Source organism: Pseudopodoces humilis, chromosome 22, assembly GCF_049639895.1.
Source record: "Pseudopodoces humilis isolate 2021_Gansu_Grassland_sample_001 chromosome 22, ASM4963989v1, whole genome shotgun sequence".
In the NCBI taxonomy this organism is placed as follows: Eukaryota; Metazoa; Chordata; class Aves; order Passeriformes; family Paridae; genus Pseudopodoces; species Pseudopodoces humilis.
In genome coordinates, this window is record NC_142221.1 from 6,474,960 (window position 1) to 6,492,022 (window position 17,063).

The following is a 17,063-nucleotide window of genomic DNA, read 5'->3' on the forward strand; positions in this document are numbered from 1 at the left end:
ACTTTATGATTCCTTTGCATTTTCCACCTCCTCTGAGCTCCTCCAGACATTCAGGAAGAAACCCCCACCAGCCTCCTTTGGAAGTGTCTTCATTTGGCAGGTGATGAAATGAAGACACAGCAAATAATTTGGTGTTTTTCACCTTCCACTCCTTCACAGCAAAGTGCACATCAGCCTCTGCCACTGTTGTTTGTGATAATTTTGGCAGTTTTTACACTGATGCAGAGCAGCCCCGCAGGTGAGTGAAAGTGGTGATTTAAAGTATGCTCGAGTGTCACAGGGACATGAGATTTTTCTCTTCATATCTTGTTTGGTGGTGGATTTCTTTAGCTGTAATGGCAAAATTATCACTGCAATGCTTAAAGTCCAAATTTTCAGTGATATTTTGGTGCTGGAACACAAAATATGTGCCCAAATGGCCATAGCAACATAGCACACTAATAGAGTTGAAAATAAATTCAAGGTAAAATAGAATTTTTCCAATTTTTATGTACACAAAACAAGTGTATCCACCTATATTCTTTTTGCCACTGCTTTCCTGCAAACACAGAAGTCTCAGTGCATAACTAATTCTCTCTTTTTGCAAATATTTAACTAAAGCAGCAATACCTTTTTAGTGACAGTATTCCCAACAATGGGAGCTGCACATTTTTGGTCTGGAATTACAGTGAGAATTATGAGTCAGCATTATCCACTTATTATGGTGAGAGGAGGTTCCTACATTGCTATTTGAGCACAAAGATTTACACCACAGCCAAAATCAAATATGTAGAGAACACTGAGGTTAAAGACAGCCTTAATTCTGGCTTTATGGAAATTAAATGTTAGGGGTTTTCATTACAGACGAGCTGGGCTAAAAATGAATCCTCATTAACAGAATGCTGTGATATACGGTTATGTCTTCCTTGTTGGCCAGAATGTGCCGTCTCTGAATTTAGCTCAACAATTTCATATGGCATTTTCCTGCTCCCTCCTCCTCCTTCACAGTTCAAGAATAGGAATAGCTCTTGCAGAAGGACAGAAGTTGTTTTTCATTAAAGTATCATAGTTCAGGGAAGAAACCCAACCTGATTCATCTCCTCTCTCCGCATGTCATTAAACGCACTCAGCGTGCAGCATCTCAGGTGCCTCGCAGGTGACATCCTCACCATCTTCAGAATCAAGTTTGCTGCTTCCCCCAGCTCTCAGGCCCCTGGCTCGCCAGCACTTCCCTCCTGCCTTCTCATTTCTATATCAAACACGTCTTTATTAACCTCTGACTTTCCAGAGTAAAGCCCGAGGTTTCCCTGGGGAAATAAAAATCAGAGCCATGCCATTATTGGAGAAATATGTACAGCTGGTTAAAACATAGGCATAACCTTGGACAAAACCAAGGAGAAAAGGTCAGAAAACTTTAAAACCTGGGTGTGCACAGAGTCACAGTGTACCTGAGTAACAGCCTTATTACACACGGCTGCCTGACAGGGAAGTGGAGGTGATTAATTCTGTGAGCTAGGATGGAGCCTGAAGGTTATGATTTGTAACTATCAAACACCTATCCATGCAGTCCTTTAATGGTTTTTATCTCTTGGCAAATCTGGGGCTCTATCCTTGCTGGGGACTTTCTGCACAGTTGAGATGCAGCTGGATGAACGGTGCCAATTAAGAAACAAAAGACTTCCCAGAAGAGACAGTATTTAGAGACCCAAAACAATTCTGGCAGAAGTCTGTTCCCTGGGCTACTGAGATTGTGTTCCAGCCTTACCTGCAAATTGAAATGATACAGAACCACCGTCCTTCCCCTTAGACTTAGAAAAAGTACAAGGGCAGAATGCAGTTGTCAAGGATGGAAACTTTTTCATATTGTCATCATTTTCATGGATACTTGGTAGCATGCATGAAATTCAGGGCAGGCTGTGCAGCCACTGCTGCCTTTTCATCACGCTGGGATTTTTAGGTGAGTGTGGAGAGCCTCTGTCTCTCACCTGTAACACATCTGGTACCCTTCATTTTTTGACTGGAAACACCTCTGCCCAAATTAAGCTGCAAGCAAGACCATACACCCAAGCCAATAGTATGGATTTTATTTGATAGTAAATATGAGAAAGAGTAAAAGCAGGAGAAAGAAAAGAGGTGGACTGGACAGAAAGAGAGTGACAGAGACAGATTAAAGAGAACATCACTCTGTGGATCCCACTGGTGTCCTGATGATCCTCTCCAGCTTGGAGGTGAGGGTTCCCTGAAATCACGGAATCCAATGGATTAGTAAATACTCAGGCCAGGTGGGAATGCCCAGGTACCTCCCTGGGGGGACAGCTGGACACTGTCTCTTGCTCTGGGTCTGTTTTCAGGTCACTTTGTGATCATGCAAGGTGCATGTGTGGTGCAAGGCCTCAGGAATGAGTCTGGGGAGCACTCCGGGGGTTTTTCATGGATTATGGCATGTGGGAACGTGCCATGGATGCTGCTGGGGTTTGGGGGTTTCACAGCTGTTGTGTAAGGGAGGATGGGTGTTCAGTGCCTCTGACAGAGGTTACACCCCACACCCAAAACCTCCAACCCCTGCCTCAACTGGGGGCAGCCAGTACAAACCTGGCCTCTGTGGTCTCCCCCTGCCCAAACCCAGCCAGAGATGATTCTCAGCACAGCTGCTGGCTTTGACTCTCTTGTGGGTGAATTCTGCTCCCTCAGCCCAAGATGAATGAACAGTAGTGTCCCCTTTATCTTATCCAGTCCAAAGTTCCAGTCAGGCCTCTCCGAGGAGGGGTGGGTTTGTGTGGTCGTGGCTTCTTTATGCAGTTTTTTCTGTATGGGCAGAACTCCATAACAATATTTAAGGCATGAGCCATTTCAGTCCCTGACAAAGCCATTGTAACAAGGAAGGCAAAGCATGAATTCAACATCTTAACTTCAGTACCTGTCAGCATTACAGGCCTTGTTTGCTCATTCTGGGACCAAAGACCAGGGCTGAGGTCAGTGCACACAGGCAGATGCCTTTTATAGTACTGGAGTTGTTTTAATTCCTTCCCATTTTGCTGGGATATCGATGTTGGGAGGCACTGGTGTCTCTGCTGCCGCATCTCCTCCTGCTGTAGTTCTGCAAGGAGGGACAGCTGACAGGAGCTGGGGCTCTGAGGGCCTGTCTCCCACAGCGACCCCAGGAGCAGGACCTGGGTTGATGTGGATGAGTGGCCTGTCCAAAACTGCCCAGGGAGGACAGACTGCTGCAGGACAGCGTCCCTCCTGTCCTGCGCTCAGATCCCAGCAGGACCCGATGTCCCCCTGCTCAGACACTGCAGGCAGTGGTGCAGAATCCCAGTGTTCCCATATCCTGTGCCTGTCGCTGTGATCTGACTTGCAAATAAAGGGGAAGAAATCTCCCCTGGCTCCCCAGCCCCTCCACCGGGTGTGCAGCCAGCAGGTCCTGGCTGAGCCCTGGCTGAGCTCTCCTCCTGGCTGAACTGCCGTGGTAAATCAGGATTAAACTACAGTCTCTGTTGCATCATAAAACCTTTAGCTCTTTAGCACCAGTGGAGAGGCAATAGCACTCTCAGCCTCATCAGGAATGGTTTCCTCTTACAGATGTTCACTGACTGTAACTCCCCACAGCTTCTTCCCTCCCCTGCTCGCTGCACACAGCCAGCGCTGCACACCGAGGACAAGTGGTGCTAGAAAGAGGATGGGTTTCTTTTTCCCCCTTTTTAAAATAAAATAGACAACAGTCCATAAATCCAGTCCTCCTGTCTGATCATCGTTCCCCTCTGTTTCCCCCTGGCATTGTCAGAAAGCGGCTCTTGGAACGACCTCTTAAAAATGTATCGGCGAGAAGAAGGGAAATTGTTCTCGGTGACAACAATGCTGTACACATATTTGTATATTTATTCTGACGATCAAATTGATAACAACAGGTCCCTTCATGGCTGCTGATTTATCTGCTGAGCAGGTATCTGTGCCGTATGCAGTGCATGGCCATAACTGTCATGGCTGATCCAGGGATAAGATGAATAACCTCTACAGATTCCAGGTACAAGTAGGAAAATGTAATCATAACTCACTTTAGAACCAAGTGATACATATTTATACTTTGCCTATCACAGACTAGCAAGCCTTTCCCTTTTATTTTGCATTCATGGACCTGTGATGCACATCAATCTTTTTTTCAGTTTGTTAATATTGTTGTCACTCAACTGAAATTTATTATCACATGACTTATGGTTGGGAGACAGTTTCATCTGAGGAATATTCACTTAATTTTCCATATTCAAATTTCCTCTCCTGGCTTGACTCTGCAACACAGACTGTTTGTGTCTTTGGTTGGTTCTAACCTATTCTCCAAAACTAGCAGCAGTAAATGTCACAATATTTATAAAGTGAACACGAGCAGAAGTCAAAATAGCAAAATAACATGGATATAAAATCCTAATCAGCCTCAGATGCTTTAATGAACGGCCCAAATGCCTGTGGGCTGATTTCTCTTGGGAGAACTGGCCTTAAAGGACCCTCCCTAGGTCATGGTTTGCTTCCTCACGGTAAAAAGAAACTATGAAGTGCAGCAGCCCTGTGCAAAGGCCATTAGAGAAGCAGCTTTGCCTACTCTGGGCAATTTTTTAGGACTTTAAATGCCTCTTGCACTTCCAGTCTCTCCAGGTTTCCTCTGGATTTGATGCCTGAGTGCAACAGCAGTGGGACTGGGCATGGGGACACCCCTCTGTCACCACAGCCAAGCTGGCAGGGCTGGGCTCTCTGCACCCCCCTGCTTTGGGGATGGGTGTTTTTTGGGGGATTGCTTTCCAGGGCAGGGCAGGGTGAGGCCCCTTCTGCTGTGCCAGCACAAGGGCAGACCTGGATGCTGCAGAGAAGTCTCCACTGTCAAACTTCACTGAGGGGAAGAATTTAACTTTTCTTTCTTTCAATCTTTTTTTAGAGGTCATAAATATTTATGAAGAGCCTGTCAGTCATCTTTAGGGTTTCTGACTGAGTGTGTCACAAGAGAAGGGCTTTTATGATGATTTATAGTAAATTGCAGTAAATTGCTTTCCTGCCAGGGAGCATGGAGGAGTTACACCATGGCAGGGGATGCAGGCAAGGTCTCCAGGACAGCAGTGATGATCTGGGGTGAGCTGCTCCCTGCCCGGGGGACATTGTGAAGCCTGGGCACTTCTCAAGTGTCACTTCAATCCTCAAACTCTCCTTAGGTGAGGCATGCCTGGGAGAAACTCCCTCTTCTTGGGCAGAAATCACAGCAAATATTCCTAATCTGGCAGGTCAATCCCTTTCCTGGATTTCCTCACAGCGAAACGTTCCCTGCACACAGAAGTGCAGTGCACAGCAACAGCAGGGCTTGTTCCTGTAGGTACCACACACTGCTCCAAGCCTCCTCTGCATCCAACAGGAAACACTCACAGAATCTCACACCAGCAGGATTTTGGGCCTTGAAAGGATGTAGAAGTGGGTCTGACATATCAATGTAACAGCAAGTGTTTAAGAGACACTTTCTGCACGAAAAAGCAAATCAAGACAGAGTCAGGAGTGCTTTGTTGCAGGTGTTTGAAGGAGACAGAGACTTCTGTAGAATCACATAACAATAGAATGGACACTAAAGATCCCATTTCAACCCCCTCTAGTAATGAAAGCCCCACTCCCACAAGCCACATCCCTGTTGTCCCAAAGCATAACCTGCTCTTTCTCTGCCTCTCAATGACTCAGTCCTGGCCAGTTTGAAGCCAATAAAAAAGTCAAGTACAAGATTTTTTTAAATGTGCTCCAATTTAATCTGATTTTGCTGCTCATTATTAGGACTACAAAAGATGAAGGGAAAAACTGATAGCACCCCAAGACTGGAGCAAATCCTCTATGGATCCCAATACATTAACATGGAGAACACCATTGCATTTCTGTCCCCGCTCCAGAGCCTTGCTATTATTCTTTGGCTGATTCCATCACTTTATATTTTACTCATTAAAGTAGGGGAAGAATGTCAAGTTCACGTTTTGCCCAACAAGTAAGAACTGTGAAGATGGGAACTGCTTTTGCATTAATTGAATCAAGGATGACAGTGCAAGCAGCTTTAAGCCCCATAAATCTAGACAGGCTCCTGTCAGATAAAGTATCAATGTGCTTTATCAAACTTTGTCCATAGATTTATAGAGTGCTCAGGCCACAGATCTGTAGTTCCTCAATGTAATCACTTCAGCATTTTCTAGCTATGGTAGCCAAGTTCCATGTGAAATAATGGAATTTATTGACAGAGGAGCAGGCACTGCAATTTTGCTGTTGTTTAGAAAAATTGCCCATCAATGAAGTGCTGGTGGAGAAAGACAAAAGATATTACAGTAAGATGACTATCTCCTGACTCCTGCTGAATTGGTAGATGAGCCATTAGCTTCCAAGGAGGGAAAGGAGTGGCCACTCTTCCAGACAACTGCTCTGGCTTGTACTCAGAAATTCAAGATGATAAAAAAACCTAAATAAAATCAAACTCCGAATCCTAGACTTTTTCCAGTCTGCTGAATTGCTTCAGTCACGGGTTGCAAGTCAGAAGCCTGGGTTTTGTCAGGTTTGTTTTGGTTCAGCTATCACAATATTTAATGTTGTAATTACATAGGTTTGTCTTTGCACAATTCCTGTTCACATTTCACTGTCTGTTAAAATGTGTAACTACCATTGATCACAAGGCAACTGTGCATCACCTTCCTTGCAGCATTAGAGGATGCAGAGTGTGTGAATTTGGGAACCCCTGTTGAAATGAGGATATAATGAGGATAATGTTGAATATAAGCTCATTTTTAGCTCTGCTCTGACTTAGAGGACTTGGTTTAAGGAAGGAAACAGAGGAGTCTTGCCAGGAATTTTTAACAGAAGAGGGTTTATAATTACCTCAGGTAGTGGGAATGCATGTTCACGTGGGCATCAATTTATAATGAACTGTGCTCTTGAAGCATCCTTTTCAGAGACGGCTGCAGGAACTGGCACATGGTCCAATGCTCTGGGAGCAGGATTTTGGGATCTTGCTGTGCTGAAGGTGACTGCAGGACGGGACTGCCAATGTTTCTCCAGATCACCTTGATTTCAGCAATTAGCATGACCTCCCACTGTAGTGACTGTCCTCGAGGAGTGCTCAAACTGTCTTGGAATCTTTCCTTAAAGAATTTCTACTTTCCACCTGTCAACACCTGAGAGTGTTTTATGATTGAATGATGGCTAGCAGTCAAATCAGAGGAAGAGCCCCCCAAGAACACCCCTGTGCTGTTGTTGTGAAGCCCTGATCATGCCATCAGCACATAATGATGCAGCTTGTCTCCCATTGGGTTCTATTAATCCTGTTCTATTAATCCTGCTTCCCCAGCATCCTCTGATGCCGATTCTTGCTCCAGTTGCTGGTGCAAGCTGCTCACACAGGTCCACTGCCTGTGCTGCTGGATGGACACCTTGGGACTCCAGACAAAGACTCTTCCTCATTTATTTCCAAAACTACAGGGCTGGTGCTCAGGAGCTGAAAGGCATCCCAGGTAGGCAGACACATCTCATCCCTCATTCTCCCATGACACTGATGGCAAGACAGTGTCACTTGCTCATTAACTTCATCCTGCTGCCAAATCACTTTGTGGGACACAGAGGTGGGAACGAGCTCTTTCTTCTGTGCTGCAGTAGCTCAGGCCCCCAGTGAAATCAGGGCTCTGTCGCTCCAGGCAAGATAAATTTTCTTGGAAATACTCCTGGCCTTGAGCACACACTGTTCAGGCAAAGGAAGGGAAGGTGGAAGGGGAAACAGGAATCCTAAAGGAAGAAGTGACTTGCCTCAGGCTACAGGGGAGGTCAGTGGCACAGGCAGGGCCCAAGGAGCTTTCTGAATGCTATCCTGCTACCAGGGACCTTGACCTCAGAGATAATCATGAATGAGGTATAAGCAGTCTCAAGCCTGTGTTTCTGGGCTGGGATGAATTCCTTACTTTGATACGACATTTTAAACTGCATGAAATTCCTGCCCTTCTCCTCGTGCCTGGGTGACCCTTAGGGAGCAGAGTGGGATGTGCAGCAAAGGGCAGCCCATGCCATGGGGGCAGGCAGAGACATAAAATGCTAGAATAAAGCATTGTGGTTTCGTGTCCTCAGCAAAACCCCAAATTCCAGCCCAGCCACACGTGAGACATTCAGTCACAGACAATAAATAGCAGAGAGGAGCATTGTGTAACTATGTGGTGGAGAGGGACAGGTACATCACACAGACAGGATGATTTCAGGCAGATAGCTCCTGGTGGAAGAGAATGTCTGGCTTGTAACATACCCCTGTAAATGGTCATTTCCCAGCTGGGAGGCCACTTGGAAGCACACTTGTCCCGGAACTGTAGGATGTCATGCTTAAAAAGACGTGGTGCAGTCAGGGCTGGGAGACCTGCTCCACCACTCACAAGGAAAGCCTGTTCTCACAAGAATTCCAGTCAGACTGAATTCTCCTGTGGTTCAGGGAATGTGCATACAATCAAACTCGGTGGATGTAAGGACAAGGCACAGGTGTCCTTCTGTGACCCTGCTGGGCTGGGCTGCTGTGCCCTGCTTCTGCCCTAAGGGGATGGACAGCCTTTCCCCAGTGGTTTAATGAGAGTAATTAAAAACCTATTATGGGCCTTCTCAGGTGAGCTGCTGTATCTGACTGCAGGAACACTCTTTGTGTCCCTGCAGATGTCCCACAGACCTTGGCGGTGGCAGTGTCCAGCAATGGAGCTGTCATGGAGTTACTTTACCTTTAAGAAAGTTTAAGTTGCTGGGAACTGCCTGGAGTCTTTTCTCCTGACCAATTATCAGTCATTGCTGAGAATTGACAGCAGTTTAGGCCATTGAAAAGTGGGATCAACTTGTGAACCCTACCTTAAAATGTAAAACCAGAGCTCTCTTGGCTCTCTTTGTTTTCTGGCTGGGAAGGGTGGCAGAGCTCCAGGCCTCCCGTTCCCTGCCCAGGCCATGCGGCCGGGCGGGGACTGGGCTGGGCCCAGCGTCTCCCGGCCGGGAGATGCGGGCCCTGCGGAAGGTTTTCTCCGGGCTCTGGCTGGGCCGGGTCGAGCCGATCTCTGGCTCGGCTGCAGGTTTTTTGCTGTAACTAAATTCACTAGAAACTGCTGAGTGAAGAAAGAGAGAGGCTCTGGACCTGCAGCGGGCTGGGCGCGGCGACTACACTTTCCAGAGCAGCCGTGAGGAACTTTCCATCGCAGACGGCTCCAGCTCCTGCACCGGCCGAGGCCACAGAACTACCTACAACAGCCTGGGCAAGATTTTAACTCTTTCATTACCCAGATGAGACTTGCGGATTAATCTTTTTATCCAGAGAGAGAAAAAGAGAGTGATCAACATGAAAAGAGACTTTATAAACTACCAGTGACAGGAAAGAAAAGAAGCTTCAGAAAAGGTAGAGAATTAAGAAGATGCTTTAATTAAGCTGAAATGTCTTTCTGTTAAAACTATGGAAATGGACAATAAAGTCTTGAAAACATTCCTTTAATTCATGACAGTATATAGGGAGGAATAGAGTGTTCAAAGTGTAAAATTTTGAGTAAAAAAGTAGAGTAATTATGGTACAGTGAAGTGCTGGAAGATTTGAAGCCTTGAGAGGCAATGAGAAAACTGTTTTCTAGTGAAGCTCACAGAAACAGATGAAGAAGACTTTTTTGCCTTTGAATAACTTATCCTTAAAAATCCCATCCCTAGACTCATGGCCCATACACACTTGAGAGTGATGTGAAAATGGGAGGAGTGGACTCTAATAACAGCAGCTCTGGGCAGCTAACATTAGAGCAATGGAAAACTATAACAAAAATAGTTTTTCTTATGGGAAACTCCATAAATTAACAGGAAGAAACTTCTGTTTCTCTATAAAGACTGGTGAAAAGACTGTAGCAAGAATTGGGACTGTTTTAACCATCAAAGTTCCAAAGTTTTTGTCTCTTTTGTCATGTGAACAAGGGAATAGTGGGTAGACGGGATGAAAAGGTTTTTCTGGAAGTTTATTCTGGTGTTCTTATTGTAGTTTGTCAATAAACTTTCTTTTTTTTTCCTTTTAAGTTTTATGCCTGTTTTGCTCTTGTTCTAATCCATATCTCACAGCAAGAAATAAGTAATTTTCTTAGTTATTGGTTTAAAACCACGACAGGAGCTGATAACACACACTCAGCCAGTGCCTTGTGACAGTCTGGCTGTATCAGAATTTCCTTTAAAGCAACATTTTTTACTCCACTTACAATAAGCCAGCTTGTCCTCCTGCTTCAGTACCAGCTGTAAACTCCAACCTGCTTCCTGGGGCTGCTCAGCACGGCCCTGCAGGCACCACGCCAGCCCCAGGCAGTGTCACAACCCAACTCTGAGTGACAGTGTTCCACAGCTTAGAAGGTATTTGCCATTTGGCCACACTTCCTGTGCTTGTCCTGATCATTCCCTGATCATTCATGTTCCTGACCTGGCAGCCAGTGTGTGGTGCTCAGGCTTGAGGGAAAATTAGCAGCGAGTGCCTGGAAGTGCAGTTGAGTCATGTTGTACCTCACTATTCCTGCTTAATATGCCTGGCCACTGGGAAAAGAGACTGATGGATCTCTTACCAGGAAATCCAACCATTCTGATTTTATTCTGCTCAGAATGATTTTACTTCACCTCTCCTCCACCTGGTCATAGCAAAGCAAAGATGTCTTTCTACTTCTCCACCTCCCATGGCCTTGCTGAGTGACACTCCAGTATGATTTTGTCTCTGTTTTTCCCCATCTGCAAAGATGGTGCTGGTGATGCTAGCAGGTATCCATGCCACAGTGTGTGAACCACAACTGAGATATTGCCAGGATGATATTTATGCAAAGAAACAAGGAGAGAAGGTGCATCTGGGGAGAAATGTGGAGAGAAACAACATAGAACAAGTTAGCAAAATTGTGATAAAGGCACTTACCTTTTTTCCTCACCAGACTGGAGGCTGCAATGTGCTTCCAGATGTTACTGCTACTGTCTTGGTTTCCAAGGTCTGTTATCTTTGTCAAACAAGAACTTCCCCTGTGGATAGTCCCAACAAAGAACCCAAATTCCAAGAAGTGGAGCAAACGTTTTCTGAAGCACTGCTAGCCCAGGACAGCTCAAAACCCACATGTGAGTATCACAGGAGAAACTGTGCCACTTATCTTTATGTGATCAAAGTTCCTTAGAATAAGGAATGACCAACTCATGACCATTCATTAGCCCAACATTCACTGAGCACATAAATTAATGTGAGGAAGTTGTGCAGTAGGAGTTAATTTCTCGATTTAGCTCCGGCATATAACTGCTTCTCACACTTAATGGGCTTAAAAGGCAGAGTCCAAAATACATATTGCAAAGAGCTCTTGCAGAACACAGGCAGTGCTGCCAGGCACATGCACAAACTCACTCAAACGTGCAGCAGCTCCCTTCTGCTTCGTCACAACCCCAAATTAATTTCTACATTAACTGTGCGCTTCCTCCTAAGTAGTCCAGTCTCTTAGAAGATGAGCTCCTGGCTGGTGGGGGTAACTGTGTGCTTCCTGACCCTTCTCCATGCCTGGAATTACCATCTGGATCTGTCCATCACTGTGCCCATATCCATGACGCCTCGTGCGTGGCTCCGTTTCAGCACAAATTGGGGTTAAACATGATCCAAACAAAACAAGAAGTGTGCAGAGATCACAGGTTGTGACAGTGCAGACAGGTTTGAGTTGGAAGACAGTTGGTGCTGGAACAATATTCAGAAGCTAAGGTCTCTTTCAACTTAATTTGTAAGTTTGCAACAGTGGGGATGAGTTAATTCACCCCTGACAACTTTATTTAACAATCAATGTATAGTCCTTGAAAATTAAGTAATGAGGACCAACGATGTCTTGTATTTGTTTTTAAGGGGATGAAAGACATCATCCAGTAGAGAAATGGATAGATTTGAAATGGATAGATTTATGTGATCAGAGACATAAGCAGAAATAACCAGACTCCCTGATGGGGTAGGAAACCCTCCCTGATGGGGTAGGTAGAGCTCAGCTGGGAGATTTCTTGTCTAACAGGGGAAACTGGCAATTCTGCAGGACTGTCTGAGCCCAAAGTTGCTGGAAAGAAACTGTGGAAAACAGGACAGTGATCATCAAAAATGTAATATTAGCACTTTGGCCAGTGGAAAACCTCCTCTCATGGAGATCTACATCCATGTGGTATTGGCAGACCAGTATGGGAGCTGGTGCCCGTGACAGGAAAATCAGGTGCAGTGCTCTGAGCTCTGCATGGGATCTGATCTCTGGCATGAAATAATCTCTGAACCTAACACAGGTCCTCTACCCCCCTGGACTCTCAGTCAAATGAATACTAGCACATCTTCCCACAAGAAAATTCCTCTCTCCTATATAACATGGTTCCGGGATAAATTTTATCCTCAACAATCCAGTTTTGGAGAACAAAAATAAAGTGAAATTTTATTTCTGTCTCTGAGGCTCTGCTCTGCCAATGCATGCTGTGGGTATCTCTGACATGCTCCAGAGGCTCATGTCCATGAGTTTCATGTCCATGACATCATGGCATTGCTCATGGAAGAGCCACATGTGCCAGGGAAAAAGCTCAGGAGAAAGAGGAGTTTGTGAGATGGGGAAGGAAGGGTGGAAATCTAACAGAGGTGTGATTCAGAAGTGCAAGTTGCAAAATTAACTTAATATTAAAAAAGGAAGGTTAATTAGTGACAGCTATACTGGCCCTTTCATACTAAGTCATGTTCTCAATGTCACTCTCTTCCACAGAGCAGGTCAAGCAGGCTTGGTCTCCTGAACAATAGAGACAGATGGATAAAAGCAGAGTGATTTCCATTAAAAAATTTTTAAAAAAGTAAAAAAAAGAAAACAAAAAAAAGGGCATGACTTTAAAGGGGATTGGATGGCTCAGGGGTCTGTTAATAGCTGTTCACCTTTCAAGGTCTCTGGTCTGATTGCAGACCAGGTCAATAGGGGGAAAGAAAGCCATTGCCTTTAATGGCTGGATATGGATGTGAAATGAATTGATGGCCTCAATCCAGTTCAGAGCAGACTTCATAAAAATACCTTAACCTGTCTTGCTTTTTTTTTTTTTTTTCTTATTATAATAGAAATGTAGAATTTTAAGGAAGGAAAACCAAAGACTTAAAATGCCCACTTGGGGCATCTCTTAGTCAGTTCCTACCTCTGCTCTGCAATTTCTCTCTGGAAAATCACCTGGGCCCTCATAATCTCAGTTTTCTTTATGTAAAACAGAGGTGACATTTGAGTGCCTGTAGTAAAAACTAAACACCTCAACTTTGTGACCAGGATATGGCAGGCTTGGGTATCTCCTGCATCCCAAGGGCATCCCTATCTCCAGTGCCCCTCTGCCTTCACAGATCACCCATTTCCCTGGAGCTCAGGCAGCAGAACAATAGTCCTGGGTGCTGCTTCAGAAAGCCTCAGTCCTCCAGGCCATCAATCAATCACCTTGCTCAAGTGCTAAATGAGTTTAAGAGAGGGAAAAATAAAATGTGGAGCCAAGAAAGAACTAGATTTCATCATATTGGAAGACTGTGAGGGGGAGTTTGCCTTTGAAGTACCTACAAGGGAATCTAATCAAGGCATTTACTATAAACAGAGAAAATCGATCACAGAACATTTTTAACATTTAAAGCATGTCTCTGTTTGGACAGCTGAGATATCCCATTACTGTGAATGACACCACTGGATCAAGGGTCTACACAGCTTGAGAGAGCTGTAAATCAGCCCCAGACCTCTGGGCACAAAAACATTTACAGAATTGCTTTAAATTATTTGTAAATAAAGGACCAAATTCAGCCTTGGGCAGAGCATGTCTTACATTGGGGCACACAGGGGTTTGGAGATGACACCTCCTCAGGGGTCTAATATCTCCCATGAATGACTTCATTCCCTGCAGCTGGAATTGGGGGATGAACCCCCAATGTGCAAATGGACCAAACTTATTAAAGTGTGAAACCCGTGAGCCACCGCCCATTTTGGGTGCAGCCCCTGGGGGGCTTTGACTGCCCAAAATGTCCCTGCAGGCCTCTCAATAAATAGAACTGCTTTTTATTCCCTTAACTCTGCCTGGCCTCTGTTTTTGGGTAGCCCCAAAAGGCATAGGAAGCAATAATAGGAAGCAGTGCAGGAAGGTGACACCACAGGACAGTATTTGTCAGCTCCTGGAGCAGCTGGGTGACACGAGTCATGGAAGCAGGTGACGTGGTGGAGGTGGGAAGGAAGGAATGCTGTGCAGATAATTGCTCCCAAACACACTTAGCATTTTCCTTAGCTGGTACTCAGGGTTATGTGAATAAAACTGGAGCTATTCAATGTCCTCAGAACACTCCCATTAATTTGTGTGGCTGAATTCAGGCTGCAGATCTTGCTAAAGCAGGAGGTTGTTAAAAGAGACAGGGAGCTTGGATAAAATGAGAGGGACAGGCCCTGAGCTGAACCTTGTTCACAGTGCTTTAGGAAGGTTTTAGTCTCTCTCTCTGAGTCCCTTGGTAAAGATTTGCTGAAAAGGTGATGGAGAAAAGCAGCAATGTGGCCATCAGTGCCAGGTTACCCAGGGCAGGTGTGCAGCTGTGGGGTGCCAGCCTGCCATCAGCCCAGGGCTCAGCACAGCTCTGCCTCTGGGCTTGCCTCCTCCTCAGGAAATTGCACCTTTCCCTGCCTCCACACCCCCTGAAGGAAACATCCAAACAACTGCTCAAGTCCTGCTGTTTGACAGCGCTGGGTTCCTTCCCAGAGACCCATGAGACCCCCCAGGAAAACCTTGTGCTGCACAGTGACAGGGTCACTTCTTCCTCCCAGGAGCTGCTGGTCAGTGCAGCATCCCCACAGAGATCTCCCTGTGCCCTCAGCTGCCCCCTGGGGCTGTCCTCATCCCCCAGGGGACAGGGGACAGGGAAGTTTGGAACCAGCCCAGGCTCAATCCCTGATGCTTTAATGAACCAGTGTAATGAGGATTCCCAGTTACCCAAAGAACCCAGCCTGCACCCCCCTTTCCTCCTGACATGTGCATGAAATACACGGCCATTGGTGGCCAGAGACAAAGCCCTCCAAAAAAAGCCATTTATAACCTAACAGCTGGCACCAGCTACACACCAAAAGGCAGTTTAGACTTAGTCAAGGATTATGATGCCATCAGAGGAAAAAAGGCTTTGTTGTTTCAGAGTCTTAACCTTGTCTCAAGACAAAATTAACAAAAAAAAAAAAAAAAAAAAAAAAAAAAAGAGAAGGAAAGAATAAAGAAAATCAATAAATCTAAAATTGTATTCAGCTGGGACAGATGGCAATGATATTAAATATTTTGGCTTTTAGCCAAGTGCACTTTTAATGCAAAAATTGATGTCAGCTAAATAACCTTTTCTCCTTTTAAAAGCCCTCTCCAAGATGATTATTATCCACTAAAAAAAGAAAAAAAAAAATGAAAAAAGGAAGAAAGGAAATAAAGGATATCTAGCTCAGAGGTACATTAACAGATCACTCTGAGTAACAGCCCAGCAGAGTTTATGGCACAAAACATGAAGCTTATTTAGAAAGCATTTGGTTGGGGTTGATAATGCACAGCATCACCAGAGAGGCTGCACTGCCTGTGCCTGAGCTGTCTCCCAACTCCTCCTAATTTAGTGTACAATTAAGACAATGTCTGTGAGATCTAAAGCAAATACCTGCTTCCAGGGGGCTGCTCCTAGATCTAGTTACTGTCAAGCCAGCAATGATATCTCCTCCCAAATAAGCACCCAGGCCCTGCTGAGAGTCTCCTGATGAAAGGAACAATCCTGCTGGGTGCTGAGGATCCCCAGTCCCCAGGAAGTTCACTGGAGGATGAAGGTGCTTCTTGCACTGGGGAGGTGTCCAAAGCCCAGCACTCAGAGCTCAGCATCCCTCAGGATATGCTCCAAAGCACATTTCCATTCAGAATTAACACCAAGTCAATTTAATTTTTTTCTTTTTTATTACAACTGAATCAAGTAAATGGACTGAGAGTTATTTCTCCCTTGAATATTTCCTGTGCTTTTGAAAGAGTCCCATGGCAGACTGATTGCTCTGGAATATTTATTTAATTTACTTATTTTCTAAATTTATGCTGTGTATTCCTTCACTGTTCTCTAGGTACAAAGATGAGAAAATACACACACATCTTTTTTGAAATATACCATGTCACAGATGTAGCCAGAGAAAAATGATGTGAAGGTGGAGAGGATGCTGAAAGGAAAGGCTGAGATATCAACCCAGCAATGCTGGGATCTTTCCACTGCTTGGAAAATGGGGTCAGTATAGAAGAGCTCCTGTTACCTATGGAGAAATGAGGCACAGAACAAGGCTACAGCCTTCCCAACATCTCTGGGCATCTGGAGCAGCATTAAGAGTACAGTCAAGGGATCTCTACTCCAGAGTGATGTCCCAAACCTTGTTTTCCCCACCCATTAGAAGCTGTGATCAAGGCCTCTGAAAATTCTCTGTGGCCAGCCTAGGAATTATCAACCTTTTCCAGAGCTCTATTACCAAATGGCTTTAAAAATGGAGCTATCTTTTAATTTTGCATTTGCTATAAAGTGTATAAATCATACAGCTGGAAATTTTTTGGCTTTGTAGCATAATTAATTCCATAGATGTTTAAAATCCATGCTTGTGCCAATCATTGATTGTCAAAAAAGAAAGAAAAGCAGGCTAGTTTGGATATCTAATTAGTTCTCCCTCATAAAAAAAAAAAAAAGCCCTTAAAAACAGCCTTCAAGACCTACTCAATTTAGCTCTCTAGTAAACTTTCCTTTTTTCCAGATAAAATTAGCAATGAGCCTATCGATTTTTTGTGTAGCTGGAAATGCATAGGTAGAGCTAAAATAAGGGTAAATAAAACATGATGGGCTCTCAGGGTTAGAGAAGGAAAGTGCTTATAAATGCAGAAGTCCAGGAGCAGAACAGAACCTGTGCAGGTTCAGGCAGGAGGCCAAGGAGGCGACTGCACACCGTGAGCTGCTGCTCATGTCAAAAATCTCCAGGAACTGAGTCTGAGCTTTCTTAAGCAACACCTTCCACCAGGATCTGTGCAGTTACAGTCATCATTTATATCACAGGAAT